We start from the raw sequence: 15,546 nt of genomic DNA on the forward strand, positions 1-15,546 counted from the left end.
TCTCTGTTGCTGGTGAAGAATGAAATAGGGACTTGCCGGCCGACAAACTTTTATTTCCTTTGCAAAGAAAAGGTCAATCAACATGCGAGTGGTTCAAGATGAAGAATGACCCCGAACATGGGGAAAGCCTATACACTTATAGCTAAGGGAAGGTCCACCTCTGGGGTGTGTTTGTGTTCTTTAGCCAGCCCCTTCCCTGATTGTCTTTTCACACCTTTGTCTTTGAAGGTATCGTCACCGGTTTCCCGAGGTATGGAGTCAAGACATACAATTAAAATACAAAGGGGTTTGAGTGTGAATTAGGAAGTGGGAAGTTGGGCATCACAGATGGTTAAGTGTAAAGGAACTTGAATTCACAAATTACAGAAGGAAGTCTGGGAAAGCAGAAGGTTAGGTGTCTTAGGTGGTTTAAATGCAAAAGAACTTGATTATATAATTACCATAGAAAGTATCTCACAAAGGAGGTAAAAATGCTATTACAATTTCTCCCTTTTGATTATTAATTAATCATAAAATGAAATAAAATAAAAATGATAAGAGAAAAGGAAAAAAAGAAAATAATTACATCTTCAAAACTATTACGACTTAATTATCCGATACATTAATTCACATGGATTTTAAAATGTATCATCATGGCAGTTGTTTAGAAAAGAAGAGTAAAAAAAAAAGATAACAGTAATAAAAAAAGTAATAATAATGCTAATAAAATTAAATTGAAAGGGAGTAAGTTAAAAATTGAATGTAAAAAATAGTAGAGTAAAAGTAGATAAAAAATAAGATAAAAATTTTAAAAGACAAAACTAAGAAAAATAGAATAATACAAGAACAAAACACAATAAAACAAAAGAAGAAACAAAAAAAAAAAAAAGTATTATTTACAAAATGTCGTCATCAAAGTCAGAGTCTGAGCTGGAATAACAGTAGGGATCAGGATTTGAACTTTGATGATCATTGTTGACGTTCACATGAACATATGTAGAGGATTCGATTATCTTCTTGGTGAACATGTTAGAAAGCCATTTTAACATGCATGGGATTATGGTGCAGAGTAAAAAGAGAATAATTACAACTGGGATAATCATTGTTAAAAACCATGATGACCATCCTTGGCCCCAAAGTTTTAGAACCATGAGTCATCTGCAATTTGTGGGGGTTGAATGGCATCTTGCATGTGTTGGATAATGTTGGTGATGTTCTCATATTCATCAGGGACATAAAAACAACAAGAGACATTGAGCATTTTGCAAATACCTCCTTTTTCAGCTAGAATGATATCAAGAACAAGCCTGTGTTGAATAACTGCTGTTCTAATTGCAGACATTTCAGTATTCACTAGAGTAAAAGCTGCTTCAGTGTGGTTTGCTAAGGAGAGAACAGACCAGGCTATTCCATTAATTTTGTTTAGTGCTGCAGTTGTTCCACCTCCTAAAAACAGAGACCAGCCAACAGTAGCACTAGGGGAAGTCCACGGATCAGCTAATACATAACCGTCAAATTTCGAGGGAATACCGGGAATATCTCTGTGATCTTGGAAATGCATAGTAGATTGAACATTGATATTAGGAGTCTTCTTAAGGAAGATTTCTGTATTAGTTGTAACTATTGATGGGTGGCAACAACCGGACCATTGAAATTGAGAAGGCAAATTATGATAAGCTTTTCTGCCGCAAGACCACATTATTCCTGGTTGGGATGAAAGTTGTTTAAATGGACAGACAAATCTTGTTAGGGTATTATTAGACCATCTATGAGAACAATTAGTTGATGCTGTTGTATTTACAAATATTTTAGTTTGACAATTTGATTGTCCTAGATAAGGACCTGATGATGATGCTGAACAAACACAAGTCTCTGCATGTTGTAGAGGAACTTCAAATGCCATGTTATTAGGGGTTGAATGAGAATCAGTACAGGTAATATTGGGATGTGGAGTAATTGAGACATTATTCCTAATTTGATGGCCGGTAATTAACAATGTCATCATTCCTAAAGGAACAGTGCATTTACCATGATCTTCTTTGCCCCAAGATTCTTTCGTGTGACCCTGCAACACATCATTTGCTGTAAGGGGTTTGGCTTTCCATCTAGCTGCTAAGGCATGACAAATCCAACAGTCACCAGGAATCTTCAACTCTTTTTTGTGTAAAAGAGCAAGGGCACATGCACTGTTGCCATTGCATTGTCTGAGGGCTTGTTGCGCTGTGTCATCTTTGTACTCAGTGATGCTTAAGTTGTCCGGGTGATAGTCCTTTGTCTCAGAGGTTGGTGAGGTAGTCTTAACACTTGACAGTGTGTTAAGTGGAGAGTCGTATGAGTTCGGTGGTTGATTGACTATGATTCTGAGTTGTCTGTACATATCAGAGCTTGGGTAATGGATTCCACACCAATATGTACCTGCATCGGTGATTCTAATCTCAGAAATGGTGACTTGGGCTCCGTTGGAATGTGGAATTCTTGTTATTGCGAAGCGAGGATCTCTGTTTGGGGCAAGAGTTTTATCAGTGGCGGTCACAACTGAACGCCAGTCATGCGGACCACAGGGGTCTCTGCATAGGTATTTGTTATATTTGGCATAATATGCACGAATTTGGCCTGATCCCCAAATTTCGGGATAAACAGTACAGCTGAATGTTGCATTTTGTCCTTTGGTCAGTATGACAGTCTTGGCAGGTTTGTATGTGTATGTGTATGTGTCCCTCTGTTGGCTCAGGAACTTTTTTGCAGTGGTTGGCGTGGACCCACGTTGTTCTCTCAGCGATCTTCACAGCAGTATGTGTTGTCAGGAGCACCTGGAATGGACCACGCCAGCGTTTGGAATGCCAGTGTTTCCTTCTCAGGTCCTTTACTACCACCCAGTCACCAGGTTGGAAGTCATGGAGTGATGTGGAAGCTGGTGATGGAAGGGCTGACTTCACCTGTTGAGAGATTTGAGAGAGAGTGGAAGATAAGCTTTTGCAATACTGTAACATGTCATTCTCACATAAGCCAGTGGAGGGGAGTGGCCTGGATGCAGGTTCCACTCCAAGGGACGGGGGTCTGCCAAAAAGGATTTCAAAAGGACTCATGTTTGCTCTAGATCTCTTTCTCATTCTCATGTGCATTAAAACAACAGGCAGAGTTTTTGTCCACGACAGTCCCGTTTCTTCACAACATTTTGCTAATTTTGATTTCAGAGTGCCATTTTCTCTTTCAACAGCACCTCCACTGGCAGGATGATATGCACAATGTTGCCTGAGATCAATGCCAAGAAATTCACTGATTTGGGTTATTGCAGAATTGACAAAATGTGAACCATTATCACTGCTCAATTTGGTTGGTATTCCCCATCTAGGGATGATTTCTGTTAACAAAGCTTTTGCTACCACTTGGCTGCTTGGGTGTTTTGCTGGAAATGCTTCGACCCATTTTGACCACATATCAACCATCACCAGGCAATATTTTTTCCCTTCTGTTGGTGATAATTCTATGAAGTCCATCATCAAATGTTCAAATGGTCTGTCTGGTGGTGGATGGGCGGCGTGTGAGATTGTTTTGGTTTTACCTGTGTTATGCGTTGCACAAACCATACATGATTGACAAAACTTCTGCGCATGAGCTGAAAAACCTTTGGTGAACCAGTGTTGAGTTATGATATCCAACATTCCCCCTTTTGACACATGGTCCAGTCCGTGTGTCAATTTTGCAAAGTGAGGGAAAAAATGTTTAGGCAGACATGGTTTGTCGTCAGGTCCCCGCCACACTGCGTCTGTCTGTGTGGCACCACAGCGTTTCCACAACGTCTTTTCTTGTGGTGTGGCAAAGGACTGCAAAGCTTCAAGGGAGCTGGGTATAGAGACTGGAGTTGAAACAAGCAAAGGATTAAGGATGGTGGGCTGAAGAGCAGCTCTTTTTGCAGCGGCATCGGCTCTCGCGTTCCCTAAAGAGACAGAGTCTGAGTTATTTGTATGAGCAAGACATTTACAAACAGCAATTGAGTTTGGGAGTAAAATGGCATCTAGCAGAGCTGCAACCTTGTCGTGATTGAGAATGGGCTTTCCGTCAGATTTTAAGAATTGTCTGTGTTTCCACAGAGTACCAAAATCGTGTACAACACCAAATGCATATCTAGAGTCAGTGTAAATAGTTACAGATTTTTTGCTTGCCAGTTTGCATGCCTCTGTCAATGCTATCAGTTCTGCGGCTTGAGCAGAATAGTGAGAGGGGAGAGAATCTGAAATGAGAGTTTCATGATTAGTGACAACAGCAAATCCAACTCTGTTGCGACCAGTTTGTGGGTCACGTGAAGCAGATCCATCTACAAAGACAACCAAATCAGAGTTAATCAATGGTGTTTCTTGTAGATCTGGTCTTGGAGAGCAAACCTGTTGGAGGACAGCAACACAGTTATGTTCTTGTCCATCGTCTGGTGTGGGAAGGAGAGTGGCAGGGTTTAAAACATTACATCTTTTAACAGTGATATTAGGCATGTCTAAGAGCACAGTGTTGTATCTTAGCCATCGTGCTGTGGAGAGATGAGAAGTTTTCTGTTCAAGTAAAATCATGGACACAGCATGTGGAACCAGGAGAGTTACATCAGAATAACCCACAATGTCTCTGGAGGACATAATTGCCTTTTCAGCAGCAGCTACAGCTCTGAGACATCTTGGAAGACCTGCAGCCACAGGATCTAGTCTTGAAGAAAAATAAGCTACAGGGCGTAGTTTGTTCCCATGATCCTGCAACAAAACAGAGGTCATACATCCATTCTTTTCATCTACTGTTTGAGTGAAAGGTCTTGTAGGGTCAGGTAGTCCCAAAGTTGGAGTGGTCTGTAAGGCAAGTTTTAGTTCATTGAAAGATTGTTCAGCTTCAGGTGTCCATGTGATCTTATTTTGGGGTTGCAGATTTTTGCCATGGATGAGGGAAGTGAGTGGAGCTTCAAGAATGGCATAGTTTGAAATGAATTGTCTGCAATAAGAGCACATGCCAAGAAATGACATCATTTGTTTTTTTGTGATGGGCTTTGGAATATTTTGAATCGCGTCTACTCTTTTTGGTGAAAGAGTTTTCCCTTCAGAAGTGATAACATGACCTAAGAAAATCACTTTTTCCTGGACAAATTGCAGTTTGGATAAGCTGGCTTTGTGACCAGTCTTAGCCAGATGCTTCAAGAGTTTGACTGTGTTGGCTTCGCATTGTTCTTTGGTTGGGCTGCAGATCATCAGGTCGTCTACATACTGAAGCAAAGCAGTATCTGGAGATAGAGCAAGAGATTCAAGACTTTGTTTGAGAGACTCATTGTAAATTGTGGGACTTTCACAATAACCTTGACACAAGCGAGTGAATGTGTATCCTCGTCCATTGAAGTTGAAAGCAAACCAGAATTGACTGTCTGGATGGACTGGAACACTGAAGAAAGCATTAGAAAGATCCACCACTGAAAAGAATTTTGCATTAGGTGGGACTTGGGACAAGATGGTGTAAGGATTTGGAACATTAGGAGCTCTGGGTTGGACTGCTGCATTAACTGCTTGTAGATCTTGAACAAAACGCCATTCAGTTGGTTGATTCTTATCCCTAATTTTCTTGACAGGGAACAAAGGTGTGCGCACTGGAGAGTCATCACAGGGAACAATTACTCCTGCTGCTTTAAGAGACTCAAAAACTGGCGTTATGCCATCGATGGCTTCTTGTTTTAGTGGATATTGAGCCTTGCAAGGTCTAAAGTCAGATTTTGGAGTTATGACAACAGGTTCACAGTTTTTGATGAGGCCAACATCATACTTATTAACAGCCCACAGTGTCTTAGGGACATCCTGTAGGGCGGTGATAGCTGCAGCTTGTTCCTCAGACAAAAAAGAAAAAGATTTAGAAGTGCTTTCAGGTACCAGCTGGATTGTTTTTGTAGTGTGCACAACAGATGTTAAACCTTTACAATAACACTGCAATGTTGGTGAAAAAAAAATTGATTGATCACGTGTCTTTTGCCAATCGGCTGCGCGCTGACATGATTTTATGAATGGACCCAAATCTTCCCAGTTATCTGATGTGTGTTTTGCAAGTGCTATGTGTGGGACTGAATCAGTTATGGTATACATGTTTGATTGAGCTGATGTGAGAGAGATTGATATAGCACATCTGTGTTGTGTCCAATATATGTGTGATAGTTTAAGCTTGTCAAATCTCTCTCTCTGCCAGCTTTCCTCAAATGGCTCATCAGGTTCTGGGGACACGTGAGAGATACAATGCAAATCCTCTGGTGTCATGAAATCAGTTGCAGTTGTTAAAACTGTCTTTTTAGCTTCTGTGAGTAGTTCAGAAGCGACTGTTAGTTCCTGCAATTTCCATTGATATGCATAGAGCAAATCTGAACTTTGGTGAACAAAGGAGTGTGAAAGACACTAATGTTCAGTAATGTTCTCAGTAATGTTCTCTCTGATTGTTTGACCTGATGAACCAACAGAATACACATGATTTCCACTAAGTTTTGGTTTTGTAGTGAATTCTAGAGCTCTTATTACAGAATGTGTAGCTCCTGAATCAACTAAGAATACAACATTTTGTTCAGCAATGGTCAATGTATGTTTGGGAAACCTTTTGAAATGATCAGAAGTGTATTGAACATATGTTAAAGCAATTTCGTCTGAACTCTTAATAGGTTCTTTGTCAATATGTTCAGTATGTATGTGTGAGTGTGGTGCAGTACCTCCTTTTGGATTCACAGGTTGGTTGAGCTCGTCAGCAGGATTCCATCTCTCTCTGACAACCCCCTGCCATCGTCAATCTGATGTGTTCTCTGGAATTTGTGATGTTAATGTGGGACAGTCACGTTTCCAATGTCCAGTTTGGCCACAGCGGTAACAGACATCATTGGGAATTCTTCTTGGAAATCTGTTAGCACTGTTTTCCCACTTCTTGTCTCGGCTATGTTTTTGTTGTTTGTGTCCATGGTGTGGTTGTCTGTAGTCTCAGACTGTGTTATACATGGTCATTGCTGCCATGTGAAGTTCCTTTTGTGTTGTCTCTTCTTTCTTCTTTTTCTTAGAGAGTATTTGTTCATAAGCATGTATGGCGTGTCTGCGTAGTTCTGACAGGCGTGCATCATTCCAACCAATGCAGGAGTTTTTAAGAGCTGAGGCAATTTCTGGTTTTAGTCCATTCAAGAAAGAACTGCAGAGATGGATTTCTCCCACATCTGGAGTAGTGTTTGTTTCATCAGGTAGTTGAAGGCCACTGTAGGTGTTGAATATCTGTGTCAGGCGAGTGAGATATTCATCTGGGTTTTCACCATATTTTTGCTTACAGGCGGTGATTTTCTCCATGTTAACTTTTATAGGAAAAGCTTGGATGAATGCATTACAGAGATCACGGACAATATCTCTATAATGATAATTATGTTCATTTTCCCATGTGATGTGTTTACAACGGATGTCAATTTGTGGAAACTTTCCTGCTATCTTTTGCCAATCTGTTGGTTTCATTTTGGTGATTAAGAGTCTTTTTAGTTCGTTTGTGGTTGGTTTAAACTCCTGGCAAAATGTGAGGAATTGCTCAGCAAATATTTTACCTGATGCTGTGGGATTGGGCAGGTGTTGAGAAGCTGCTGTGATGTCAGCAGAAGTCCATGCACGGAAAACCAGTGTTGCTCCTTCTGGTCCAGAGACCTCAACCATTGGCATGTTGAAGGCTGCATCTTGATTGGGGTGGCGTAGTCTATGTGCGATTGGAGAAGGTGGTTTGTCCGAAGAATTTGTTGTTTGAACAGGCGCATCAGGATGAGCTTCTCCCGAATTTGTTTGTTGTGTCATGTTGAAGGCCTCTGTTTCTTTTCTCTCGTTGGTTGTCATAGAGTTGTATGGTGGCGGAGCTGAAGGATGGGGGGGTGGGTTGCCGTCGAGGTCAGGATCCAGCTTCAAAGCCGCCAACTGTGAAAACAGAGAAGAAGAAATCTGCGAGTCTGGTGTTCTTTTTGTGTGTAAATCTTGCTTTTCATTGGTTTCAGTTCTTTCGTGTGGAAAAGGAAGTTGTTTTTGCATTATTCTCCTATTTTTTGCATCTGCTTCCATTTTCCAAGTCTGTAAACATTCTCTTTGATCTTCTATAGTTTCTAATTTTTTTACAGATAATTTCTTTTTCCTTCTCATATCTTGTTCTTTTTTCTTTAGTTTTTCCTCTAATAGCGATATATTTTTCAAACTGAGAGATCCCCCTATTGGGAATCCAAACTCAGCTGTCCAGACATTTAAATATTTTAAAGTTTTATCCCCATATTTCTTTCTCATGATATCCACAACCGGACTCTCCGGAGGCCCTGTCTCAACCGAGACTTTACTCCCCATACCAGTGGAGCTCGTGCACGATAAACACTCAATACAGACGTCTCTGTAAGGACCACTTCGTTATGTATATCAATATAATAAAATATTGTATAGCCCGCACAAGTGATAAAAGCGAAACCCCTTAATTTATGCTATATCAGCAATTAAAAAAGTAACCTTGGGTCACCGATTAGACACAATTGTGGATAAAGTGAAAATTAGAAATATTATGTCAAATTAAACCCAATTTTAAAGAAAGTAAATTTAAATGTCAATATTTCAGTGCTCACCAGATGAATTTCGTAGAATTATGTTCTTGGAATCCCAGCGGCAACGATCTGGGGCGTCCGCGGTCAGTCCTCCCTCTCAGAAGAATATTTGAGGTTTGGAGACTGGAAGGTTTTTCTCTCCCAGGATTGGCCTGTCCCTGGCCGCGTTCCGTCCCAGACGATTGCCCGAGGGATCCCGGACCGAGCCCCCAAATTGTCGTGGAAATTCTCTGTTGCTGGTGAAGAATGAAATAGAGACTTGCCGGCCGACAAACTTTTATTTCCTTTGCAAAGAAAAGGTCAATCAACATGCGAGTGGTTCAAGATGAAGAATGACCCCGAACATGGGAAAAGCCTATACACTTATAGCTAAAGGAAGGTCCACCTCTGGGGTGTGTTTGTGTTCTTTAGCCGGCCCCTTCCCTGATTGTCTTTTCACACCTTTGTCTTTGAAGGTATCGTTACCGGTTTCCCGAGGTATGGAGTCAAGACATACAATTAAAATACAAAGGGGTTTGAGTGTGAATTAGGAAGTGGGAAGTTGGGCATCACAGATGGTTAAGTGTAAAGGAATTTGAATTCACAAATTACAGAAGGAAGTCTGGGAAAGCAGAAGGTTAGGTGTCTTAGGTGGTTTAAATGCAAAAGAACTTGATTATATAATTACCATAGAAAGTATCTCACAAAGCAGGTAAAAATGCTATTACAGGGTGTAGTGGTCCAACTTGAACATGAATTTGGCCTCAAGCTTTATAGTGGTAATTCAATTGAACTCAGCGTTGACCTGAAAAAAGACAAAACAAAAGCACAAGGCCCAATTTACAGATTAGGGTTTAAACAAGCTGCCCAAGGTGCATTTGCATAAAACTGTAGAGATTTTTAATCTCACCTGTGACATGTCAAACAAGGCCGGCCACCTTTCTTTGATCTCTCTGATGCTCAGTTGAAGAGTGACAACATCCTGTCTTCTATGAGCAAAAGTGTTGGACATCAATTCACTGACGGTCGCCCTCTCTCTCTTCTTTAATTCGGACAGGATTGTGAGCCGCTGTTCCTCTTGTTGTTCAGTGCTTTCTCCTGAGGGATAATGTGGGAGATACATCACTTCCCCTTTGCGTGCCTTTTTTACATTTTGGGCTGGTTTCCTCTCACCAGGACGCTTGTTTTTAAGAGAATTGCATTTGTACATTTTGTACAATCCACCCATTGCGACTTCCGGGTTCTGTTAGACATGGGTGTTTTTGGACTAAGGCTTCTGCAACCTGTCCAACCTGAAGGCCTGTGGGATAGGCAGTGTAACTGTACATGTAATCTGCCAGCCTTTCCATTATTTCAGACTTGACCCGGGTGTTGTTGAGGACAGTGCCATCTTTCAAAAACAGTTCATTTGCATTCCTGAGTACTGCCTCTGTTGCAACTAAAAAAGTGGAATCTCAACTTCACTTGGCCACAATGCCCTTTCAGGGCTCAACAAGATAGTATCTTGTGATGACACTGATGATGTGCCATCTGACTGGTAGTCTACAGAACTAGAGGATGACTGTGAAGGCAACGTTTTTGAAGTAAAGCTGGAAGTGTCACTCACATCACTTACATCTGTCACATTTTCAGTCTCTGGTGATGATATTGTGAGCACTATGGAAGGAATGACAACTACTTTGATTGTCCCCTTATGTTTAACTTCGTTAGTAGAATGAATTGTGAAGAAATCTCCAAAGTCCTCATCAAGGTAATGAAGAGTGAATTCTTCATGAATCTGAAAAGTGTCCTTCACAGTCGTATGCAATTGCTCCACTGTATCTGGAATCCCTTGTGACAGTGTGAGCTTCTCACTATGATGATCAATAATCACCTTCACAACAATAGGGTCCATCTGTACAAAAACAAATACAGGTAAGGCTTTTAACTCACCTAATACTGGACAATAACATGTCGTTTTAAACTGACCATACATTTCCCTCCCACACAGTATGGTGTCAGCGGGTATGTATCACTAAGTTGCTCTATGCCCAGCAGGGTCACCTTCCCAGAGTGCTCCAAAACAAACCCCCTAAAATGCTCATAATACCAGCTGTTGAGCAACTTAACAATGAAGTTTAGATCACTGCCCACAATCACAATTTGTGAAATCTCCACAAAATTGGGTAGACCACCGGTAGATCCATGGGGCAAAATCATACCAACTGCATATCTGGTTCCATGATATGACAGTGCACTTGTCAGCTCCACTGTGGTTTGTGTTGGATATGCTTTTTTAAAAGACTCCTGTATCTCTTAATGCAGCAATGCCAATGGAATACTAGTTACTTTACTCACACATAATGCAGGTTTCAAAGCATCAGCATGTAAATGATAAGCCAGCATCATTTGGTGCTTTGTGGTGAGAGTGAGTAGAATGTTTCTGAAACTGTTGGTGTGTCTAACAGTACGCTTGAAAAAACTATGCTTCGCTTCGAAGCGCTTCGTCCAGACACAAACCAAAGGTCCAAAGCATTTTATCATGTCCGGATAATGTTCTAAGAAATGGAACTTTGGAGTTAACTTAAAGTCAGGAAACACTTCTAACAGTTTATGGCGATGTTCAGAAATCAATTTATCGAGATAACTAATGCTGTCCTCGGTAAAAACGGGAAACCACGAGTTCAGTAATGTCTTTTAAGGTCATGAGAACTTGCCACGCGGGTTCAGTTAATGGCACCTTTGTACCAATTATGAATGGTAACAATCTCAGTAGTGTCCAATTCTCGTGTGCGTTTCCGCCGATAGATCTGCGAGAAGAAAGATTTAGTGGGATTGGTTGAGGGCGGTCAGTTTTGTCGGTCCAATTATATGGAAACTCTGCAATTAAATTGTTCAGTTGTAACAGAGTGAAATACTGCTTTTTTACAAACAGGTTAAGACATAGTGCTAAATCCAATGGTATTACACCTTCTAAGAGGTCGTGGAGCACATCTGGGGGGTACCCTGTCACAAAATAGAAATGCTTCAATTTTTCTGTTAAGGGACAAACCTTCTTTACACCATAACAATGTACCAGATCAGGGTTTTCCTTTACAGATTGAACATGTGATGCATAATTCTCCCTTGTTCTTGGTGGAAAAAATCCAGAATGCACCTCTTTTTGCTGGTAGTCTGAATGGTCCCCAATACATATGTAATGCCCAGTAAAACTTTCCACCAGACCACTCAAAGCATGAGCACCCAGATTATCCGCTGAAACACAAAAAACTGTTCCTCTGATATTTTTGCCAATGGCAGGGAAAAAAATGCCTTCTTCCTCTAATATAATAAGGTCCTTCAAGAGAGGCTCCAGGACAGTTTCATAGCCACATTTCTTAACATCATTAGCTTTGCAAAGTAGTGCCAAATTAATTGATGTTAATTGGGATCTCAATTCTGAGGGCACATCTGCAAGTACCCAATAGAAGGCTGTCACTTTATGTTTTTTCAAATAAACTGGAGCTGTTCCACCAAGTCATCTAAACATTTACCTGTGACATTATAAATGCTTTCTAGCTTTAACAAGAGAGAACCAATTATTTCCACATATGCATTTGTATGTCCTTCACAATCTGAATCTACAGTAGTTTCCAACTCCACATCATCAGTTGATTCCAGTGATGAAAAATGGCTTTCATTCTGTTGAACACTGGTAGAAATTGGAATTTTTACAATGACATCAGCCTTTAAGTCATCACATGAGTAAGATTGGTGGTTTCGACTTCTATGAGTAGCATAAGTGCCATATATGTTTGTTTTGAACTCGCAGCCATCAAACACACACTCTACTGTTTCTAGTCTTTTAAGATGAGAGTTAATGTGTTGAAAATAATCTTTAGTATCTGGAAAGCATGAGTCACAAATTTTACATTTGAAAGCTATCGCATCTTGTTGATTTTCAGTTTCCTCTGATTTGTGAGATCTATACAAGTGTGTACGCAAGCCACCCCAAGTTTTAAAGGAACATGGACAGTTCAAATGAATACAAGGCAGATAATGTCCACGACCAAAATGTCCATGTTTCAGTCGATAGTGTTTAAGAAGTCCCCCCTTCGATGATGCCACAAATGTGCAGAGCTTGCACTGCCATTCCATACACCGTTACCTTACTGTGGGTTTATAGGGAGCACCAGCAGCTCACAGGGCAATGATCATGCAACAAGGTGGTGGTGGTGATCTGGGTTCTAGTGTGGCCTGCTGCTGTTCGTCCTCCCTCTACAGTATCTTTCTCCTTGATATGTGCACTTCTGTGGCTCCCACGCTGATTCTGTAACATAAAGAAAAAGAAAAAATGTGACCACAATAAAAATCTCTGTTACCTGCTACAGCAAGTTGATGTATATAGTCAATATTCCCACAAAATTTATAACATAACTTAGAATAAATATACGGTGTGCTTTGCTACTATTAAATCCAAACAACTTACCTCTCTACTCTTCCTCAACGGTTGTTTCCCATGCTGAAAAGCAGATTTTGAAAATATGTTGAATGCATGAAAAACTCTTAAACTCATGGCATTTTTTTCCATAACCACCAAACATACAAGCCACTATGAATTGCCACTGTGAACTTTTAAAATAAGCCTACGAGAGATACACACACACACACACACACACACACACACACACACACACTGGCTCATGTGAGTGAGACAGACAGAGGAGACCAGCACGGAAAATTAATAAGAGCCCAGCCTGAGACGTTCAGTAACATTTGAGACAACGACGATAAACAAGCACAGCACATGTAGCAACTTATCTTTTGCCGTTTCCTTCGTCATGTTTAATCTTAATTACTTATAACTTAATTTTTTTAATCCTATTATTTACACCATAGAAACATATTTTCCTTTCCATTTATGCCTTTTAAGCATTATGAAATTAAAAACAGAGAAAAGGAGACGAGAGCCGAGACGTCATGGGAGGGAGGCGTCCACAGTTAGAATTCATACATGGACCACATTTCAGATAGTTTGCGGCTAAAAACTCACAACAAAACCCGTACACACCGCTTCGACCGAGACCACCTCACCCAGGTGAACCAGGCCGACAGTTAGAGCAGCTCAAAACACAGCCAAACCCGCGGATATCTCAAGCAGACCGACATTCACCTCCAGCCGAACTCGGGGGAAAAAAATGCAGCGTGCATTCTGAGCTTGTACACCCGCTGTTTTCGGTGCTGGTTGACGCGGCACACAGCCGTAGAGAGAGAGGTGGAGGTAAAAAAATAAATAAATAAATAAAGTGGCGGTGACCGGGGGCTTGTCTAGCCATAACCCGTGGGTCAGGCCGAGTTGGTCTGGCGCCTTGAGAACTTACGTTCACGTGGTCTGAAACCGAACTACAAAGCGAGTCCGAGTGAAGCATCTTTCCGAGGTTATTAACGGGTGCTATGGCTAACTTAGCACGGAGAAAAGTTTTAACACATTGTATTGCCAAACCTGACTCCACCTTAAAATATGCAGCCACAACATGTTCAAGCTAAGTTACACAGTGTTTCAAATAAACCCATGGCTCACTTAAAATAGTAGGATGCTAAGGCCCAGACATTCAGATGCTAACAAGGCCAATTAGCTTTGGTGAGGAATGGCTTCGTCGCGATAGTAATGTTTGTAAACTGATATTTCATGCTAAGGAATGTTATCCTAAAAAATAAATTTGTTCAAAATCAGCTACTTACCGTCAGGTCAAGTTGATATTCAAGTCAATCCGCTGTGCCCGCCCAGGGGCGCCGGAAGTGGGGGTGCGGCAGGGGCTGCAGCACCCCCTGGTGGCGAAAGTTGAAAAATTGCGATGACAATAAAATGATAGATTATAAATATTTGTGGTTGCTGTTTCTGTTCCACAACATTGTAAGCCATACTTGAGATGAACCACTTTTTGTTAACAATTGTGTCCCCACCACAAAATTAACTTAACATTATCCTAATGAAGAATGACGAAAAAACGTTGATAAACTATAGGCAGCCGAAGCATACGGGCGCAGAGCTTCTGCCGGAGCCAACTCGCAACAATATAGCTTTGATTAGGCTACAGTAGTTCTAAGACTCTATCTGTCATCTCCCCCTTTGGAGAAAGAGGAGTTTTCAAGCTGCACCGTGGGGAGGGGGGCGAGAGGGGTCTCTTGAGGGGGGCTGGTGGGGAGGGAGGAGGTCGATTGTACCGGATAAGACAGCACCCGATATGTTTGGGTGCAACAAAGTCACTGTTAACAAAATCAACATCTAATCTAATCTGTCCCTTCAAAATAAAGTTTGTAACGAGTGTTTGGAGCAGCTGCTGACAGATGTGCAGCTGACAGTGACAGTTTCCTCATCTGGGTCCTCCCTCCCTCACGTCTTAACGACGGGACAAAGTCTCTTGGACATATAAGCCTATATTCTGTGTTTTTCCTCTCTTTAACCGTCTCATTTCAGTTTTTGCCGGTTGGAAATCATCTGGTGCGCACCCGCTGTTTCTCTGGCGCTTGCTCACTCACTCACTCTCGATGCGCATATGTTATAAAAAATAAAAATAAAAAGGAAAAAACACAGATGCGTAAATTGAAATGACCTACTGTAGTGAATGTAGTCTAACAATTCAGTGACCACAGCTGATCACCAGCTTGTCGTGCCCCACCTGTCACGTCTGAACACAACTACGGGCTTCTTTTTTTTTTTGCCGTGGTCCGGCGCAGAATTAATAAAAACAAATAATGCTCGTCAGTCCGACCGCATGGGGTCCAGGGTCTAGGCTTCAACACTGGTCGGACCTGGTCGGGTATTTGGAGCCAGAACCGGTCCACTAAAGACCAGAGTCTGTTTGAGAACGGCAGCCTACTGTCTGGGAGACGTTGTCAGGTGCGGTGTTACGGTGCGGCGGGGGGGGGGGGTACAGAACCCCCCCCCCCCCCACCCGCACCCCCTGGTGAAAACTTCTTCCTGCGCGTCTGTGCCCGCCAGCCCGTCAGCCACATGCTCCGCCATGCCTGCCTCCACCTTT

General features: G+C 41.6%; 1 pseudogene across 1 annotated transcript in view; it reads right to left on the reverse strand.

The window, feature by feature from the left end:
* Positions 1 to 12,009, reverse strand: part of LOC146977526 (uncharacterized) — a 13,958-nt pseudogene extending 1,949 nt beyond the window's left edge. The window contains exons 1-2 of the transcript XR_015037307.1: positions 9,456 to 12,009; positions 9,279 to 9,350 (exon numbers count right to left, since the gene is read on the reverse strand). The product of XR_015037307.1 is annotated as an uncharacterized LOC146977526 (transcript). The remainder of the gene's footprint in view (positions 1 to 9,278; positions 9,351 to 9,455) is intronic.
* Between the last annotated feature and the right edge of the window lie 3,537 nt (positions 12,010 to 15,546).

The sequence above is a fragment of the Trachurus japonicus genome, chromosome 12 (assembly GCF_045865225.1).
Source record: "Trachurus japonicus isolate A0001 chromosome 12, Traja_1.0".
NCBI lineage: Eukaryota > Metazoa > Chordata > Actinopteri > Carangiformes > Carangidae > Trachurus > Trachurus japonicus.